This window comes from Quercus robur, chromosome 5 (genome assembly GCF_932294415.1).
Source record: "Quercus robur chromosome 5, dhQueRobu3.1, whole genome shotgun sequence".
NCBI lineage: Eukaryota > Viridiplantae > Streptophyta > Magnoliopsida > Fagales > Fagaceae > Quercus > Quercus robur.
Window position 1 is genome coordinate 68929022 of NC_065538.1, and position 6484 is coordinate 68935505.

Sequence of the window (6484 nt, forward strand, 5' to 3'; positions counted from 1 at the left end):
AATCAAGCTTCAAATCATTTACAAAAACAGCTCCAATTCTGCAGATGCGTGTGACTAAAGATCCCAAAAGTAAGTACATCATCCACTGGGGCTTCCGTTCTTCTATGCCAATATTTAACAAATACAAATAATACTAATAATTAAAAGGCGTAAGAATTAAACTGAAAAAAAAAAAAAAAAAAAAATACTACATAGAGAAAGAAGCAGACCTGAAAAATTGTGGCCAAAGAGATATTGTAGAGGAAACTTTAATGATAAAGAAGAGCCATTTCATGGATTAATGTTGCACTCCCGCAAATATAGATGATCATAGTCAACATATCTTGTCCAATAGTTTCTATACTTGGGTATGCTTATCTCAAGCCATGGTTTCATGTTGCCATTATAGTGTATGACAGCTGCTCTCTCAATTTCCTTTTGATTTACATTAGGGTTGTAACCAAGGCCTAGCACATGCCAGGATCGATGAAGTGGATAAGTGCGCTTCCAAAATGTTATGAGACCAGGTGGCAGAGTTCCCAACTTCCACAACTGTCTGTCCTGATTCTGCAAGGGAAAAGATTAAAAGAATTGATGTCAAAATCTCTTGTAATGCTTTGAATACTGAGTAACTGAATGCATATGTATACCATATGAACAGAGCAAAAACGCATGCTATACCTATACCCAACAGTAACATGTCAAACAAAAACCATCTGCCCTTGTTGTACTTAAAGACATTAGTGGAGCCTTTGGACATCCCATTGGACTTAAGTTACATTTAGCCCTAGTTTTAGTATATTGGAGACAAAATTATGAATCCCACCCAAATGGCCATGATATATGTGGTATTAGGTTGAAATTCATGCTAGTGTATGGATAAATGTTTATAAAGCTCTAGAATTTAGATTGATGTTTTTCATTCTGTGTTATGTTTAGGTGTCACATGCACCAAGATAGTTGTCAACCAAACACAAGTATTAAAACCAGACGAGCATCATCCACGAAAAAGGATCTAAAATTATAATCATTACCAGCTTTTGCCATCTGTGGTACAATCCTGTGATGTTTTGCCTCTTCCATTGATCCAAATCAAAGATATTCATCCCATATGCCCATCCACATGCATGAGGGTCAAAATTCTTTGAGATAAGAGGATTTGAGAAGTTCAGATACCGATCAAAACGATGGAAGCTCTCTCCACAAGTCTCAACAGCACCATTAACATTCCCCTTCAAATCAAGAGACCAAAGGGCAGTGAGATCCTTCTTTACAACAATATCATCATCCAAGAACAACACTTTGTTGAGCTTTGGGAAGATCTCTGGCAAATAAAATCGAAGATGATTGAGGATAGATAAGTATTTTGGGTTCCGGTACTTCAAATTTGAATCAGAATTGGCTCGATGAGCTCTGAAGTAATAGTCTATCATGGACTGTGAACCCAACTGCTTGAGAACTGGACTATAACTTGCATTTAGCCATGTAAATTCTTCAATGTTCTGAACCTGGATAGAAGCTTTGCCTGGTGGATTTGCCAAAAACCACATCCTCATTGCTGCATAATTTAGCCTATCAGTAACAATGTGGAAAACATGCTTCGAAGGGTCCTGCCAGAATTCCAAACAATAAATTTGAGATGTCAAACAAAAATATCAAACATTGAAATAGCAGATTATTATTATTATTATTATTATTATTATTATTTTTTATTTATTTTTTTTGCAGGTGGGGAAGTTCAACAAAAGAAAGAGGGTGTGGGAACAAGAGTCTTAGAATAGCCATTCCAAAAATTCTTTCTTAGCAATTAAAGGGAATAGCTATATCATGAGTGAAAATTACCTTAGCATATGTTACAGTTGAGTTTACAACAACTGCTGCTGCTAATACGTTATCAGAGAATAATGCATAATGGAACAACTGAGGGTCTTCTAACTTCTCTTGATTTGGAAAGTCATGTTGAGAAGAATTCAAGGTATAATACTCAGTTGTAAGGCGCAATGGAAGACAATGCAGACCTTTAGGAATCGTTTTTGCTGTCAATTGAGTCAAGAATATAGTCTGCTTTTTGTGCACTCGGAGCTGCTCTTCGGTTGAGTGGAGCATAGCTCTCAGCTTCTTCACCACAGAAGCACAGTCATCTTGAAGCTGCTTTCCTTTGGCCAATGTTTGCTCCATTGCCTTCAATTTGTCGTAGGCACTGCATAAAAATAAACCATACCAACAATTTAAGGCAGAGAAAGATGGGAGAATTTAAACAATTGCAAGCCAAATAGAGAACCTAATAATAAGATCAATATTTGAAGGAAAAAATCGAGAAAATTAGGTTGTCGGCATATTAATATGTTAAAAGAGAAGACTTACTTCTTTGGCAGTTCAGAATCTTTTCTCACATCCCCTAGTACTCGCTGAACTTCCTTCATCCGACCCCGAAGCTCCCTTGTAAAGTGAGGATTGTTTCTTGTGGCTGGGAGGGATAGATAAACCTTTGCCCTGATGATCTGATCTTTGAGTTGCAGCACCCGAGCATCTGGCATAGCTGTTTGGTCATTCTGTATGCTAGTGTCAGGTTTTCTGCGTTCCTTCTTTTTAACCTTAGTTGAAGTTTGAGTGGTTTGTTGCTCATGCTTAGTGGATTGTTTCTCATGCTTTATTTCCTGGACGAAAAATGGAAAATAATTATAAAAAAAGAAGATTAAAATGCACAATAAATATTCCAGTTTTCCACATGGTAGATAGGGGGAAAAGGGGACAAAAAGGCCCAGAGTTTGGCATGGATGCGGTTATTCAAGATAATATGCATGAATCAGAGATAAGAAGTTTGCAAAGAAAGCATATTTCATCAAATGATTAGGATAAAATAATTCAATAACAATAGGCAACAATGATAATAATCAAAATAAATATCAAACATAATAGTTTAACCCCTATTTCAAGGAGACATGATATAACATGGTTAAAAAAAAAATTCAAATACTAAGTCATAAACATTCAAGCTAGGGATTTGCAGAATCCAAGCAATACACAAGATAGTCAGAATGACCTTTTTTTTCTTTTTTTCTTTTTTTGTGGGTTGACTATTAGGACATACTATTTCCAACATCCAAATGACAAGTCCCACAGTAGGTTTTACTACAATATGTTAGATGCTGAAACCCACTAATAAACATCAAGTCAACAAAAGAGCACCCTAAGCACGATGAGGAGCACAGAAGTATCACAGCATTTGTAATGTATGCAATTCTATTTCTAACATAAAACAGAGCTATCAAAAGACTTTTACAAATAGGAGCAGCACCAACCAGTACAAATTTGACAATCAAAAAAAAAAAAAAAAAAAAGCAAGTTAAAGGGAAAAAAATATAAATCATATACCATATTTTGAGAATTTTGAGTATTTTGAGAGGCATTATCTGATGACTGGTCAGCCTGGTCATCTGCATCAATTGTATCTTCCCCAATGTTTTTGTGAGTGTTTGTGTCAGTATCATGCTCATTTGAGTCATTTGCTTCCTCGAGTGAATCTGTGACCTCCCTGATGAGGTTAGTTCTTTGATCTTGTTCTTCCTCGTCCGTCATAGATAATACTCTGGTAGACCTTGATTCTACTAAATGCATATATAAATGATATAAATACCAAGCAGAAAATTATAAAGATGAGAACAATTGTGCAGTTGTGCAAATATTGGTTTTAGTAATTGCAAAACAGAACAGAAATTAGAACCAGAAAAATGACTTTTTAGGGAGTACCTTGACCTGAAACAGCAATGTGGGTGTCCTGTAGTTCTAAATCATCTGAATTTGGAAGAGATTTGGTTGAGGTATCTGAATAAACAATTCTAATCGGTTCTTTAATGGTGGTTGCCGATTCCTATACAGCAAAAACCAAATAATTTGAAGAGTAAAGATCTGAAATTTACTACTCCAAATTAACTAATATGGATGCATCATCAAAAGAGAACCCAAAAAAGGAACAAGTATTACCTGGGGCAGCACATTTAGACGCTCGTTATGGCCATTCAAAGTCTGTGTAGTTAACCATAGATTTAGATTTGGTTAATGAAAAATCAAAATACAAGATACACCCAAAAGAGAATAGCCCTTGTTTTCAAATAAAAGAAAAGTATATACTACTTACAACAGTTGTAACATCTTCAACAAATTCGTCTCTAGCTGCAGAAATTGCAAACCAAAGCAAAGAATGTTCAAATCACCAAAAGAGAAAAAACCCAGAAAGAGAAAACTTGAAACAAATCTAAAAACAAAAACAAAAAAAAACTTACAAGAAGAAGAGGTCTTGAAAGTGCCGAGGCGGTCGGTGTACAGAACAATCGGAGCAACCACCGTCACAAACAGCAAAACCAACACCAAATTCCTCACCACCATATCTTTCTTTTTTTTCTCTCTCTCTTTCTCTCTTATCTCTTTTACAAAATCTAATGTTGTTATTGTATAAAGAAGAAGCAAGAAAGAAAGAAAAATTGAAAACCACTTTATTAACTTTATTCTTTGGATACTTTCTTGACAAAAATTTAAGACCGTTGCTTTACCCTTTTATACATTGAACATAGAATAAAACTAAAACAGACAGATTTGCTGTAGAAGGAAGAAGAAGAAAAAAAAAGTGTGTTGCTCGCTCACATCAGACAATTTTGTGATTCTTAGAGCTTAGAAAAGCGAAGAGGCAGAGAGAAGAAGAAGCAGTAAAAATGAGAAAGGCAACCTCGGACTCGCTCTCTACAATGTTATTATTATTTTTTAACTAAGACAAAACCTTGGTAATGCTCATCACAGTAGTAACAAGAGAGAAAACAAGAAGTGAACAAAATACTTACAACGCAACAAACAGAGAGATGGGAGAGACGGCTCTGATAATAACAGCAGGACATTGATGAGTGAGAAAGAGAGAGAGAGAGAGGTGATAACGCAGAAAAGGATAGGTTAAAAGAATTGTGTGTGTGTGTGTTTTTTTTTTTTTTTTGGGAGAGAATTAGAGAAAGAAGTGGCGTGATTAATTATGGTATAATCAATAAATGAAACGGTTTCAAAATAAATAAATGAAACACGCGGCTTTTAGCCGTGTTTCGAACATTTTTACTCTTCTTGAGTTTTGAGTTGTCTTTTTTTTTTTTTTTAACTCTTTCTAGAGTTTCTAATTTTGGAATAAAAGGCATAATGGTTGGGAAATATAACGTGTCACTTTGTATACAAAGTGTGGTGTAGTAGATGTACGTATTCGATACACATGTCATATTCTTTCCTTAGAATAGTGATTTAGATTTAATTATTAGTTTACTGCAATCATTTGTGTTTATACCACATTAACTAACATTAATTCATAAAAATAAAAAATAAAAAGTAAAAATAACAAAATTGTTTTTGAGAAGTGTTACATCTATAACATTTTTATAACAAATCATAAGTGGTTAGTTGTTATTGGTTCAAATTTGAATTTAGCACTGAGATTACTTTTTTAACCCAATAATAACAACTAATAACAATTTGACATCTATGATTTGTTGTGAAAATGTTGTAAAAATATTGTGGACATATCATTTCTCTTTTTTTTCCTAAAAAATAATACAACATATTTTTTTCATAAAAAATATCAATTAACAATATTTCACTAATTATTTAAGTTAATGATAATTACATATAATTTTTAAAAAAAAATTATTTGTTGAGAATGAATAATTAAATATTAAGTTGTGTGTAATTAGATAAATCTTAGGTACAATTTGGTAATATGTCTTCAGTTCTTTAATATAATTCAACTATCTAATGGTGGGTTCTAATTAAATCCACTTGTTAAAATTTATTTGTAATTAGCTAAGAGATTTAAATTCAGATTTTGACTATTATATATATATATATATATATATATTAATGTCTTAATTTTATAATAATAAAAGGTCCTCATATTTATTTATAAAAATTCCAATGATGCAATTACATTAATAATGAATAATGATATGGTTGAATTTATTAAAAAAAATGAATTTATTTCAATTATGTAATTACATTACATTTGGATAGCATAATTTAGACATATGAAAATATGTTGTTTAGATAATTTTAAAAAATAAAATACTTTGAATTTTAAAAATTTTAATATCAATTTATTTGAATGATATTTAAAATGATCTAAAGGTTGTTTAGTAGTATAAATAGAAAAACAGCTTTCAGTATTTAAACAATATTACACATTTTTTTATATACCTTTTCACTTACATTTATTTTCAAAAAAATACAAACAACATTACTGGAATAACATTACCAAACACCCCTTTACTAATTTAAAATTAAAATATAAACCCAAATTACTTTAAAATCCAAGAATACATTAACCAATGCTGCTCAAACAATGTTTTCTTTTGTTGTGATGGGTACGACTACCGATTGAACTGTAGCAGTAAAAACTGGACAGTGCACACCCGTGATTGACGGCTCTTTTTATGATGGCGTTTTACGACTTAATCCATGCCTTCTCTTACTTTCCCAACCC

At 32.7% G+C, this 6484-nt stretch overlaps 1 pseudogene; it reads right to left on the reverse strand.

Annotated features, from left to right (window-relative positions):
* Nucleotides 1-211: 211 nt before the first annotated feature.
* LOC126726834 (probable galacturonosyltransferase 4) lies at nt 212-4940 on the reverse strand (annotated as a pseudogene).
* Between the last annotated feature and the right edge of the window lie 1544 nt (nt 4941-6484).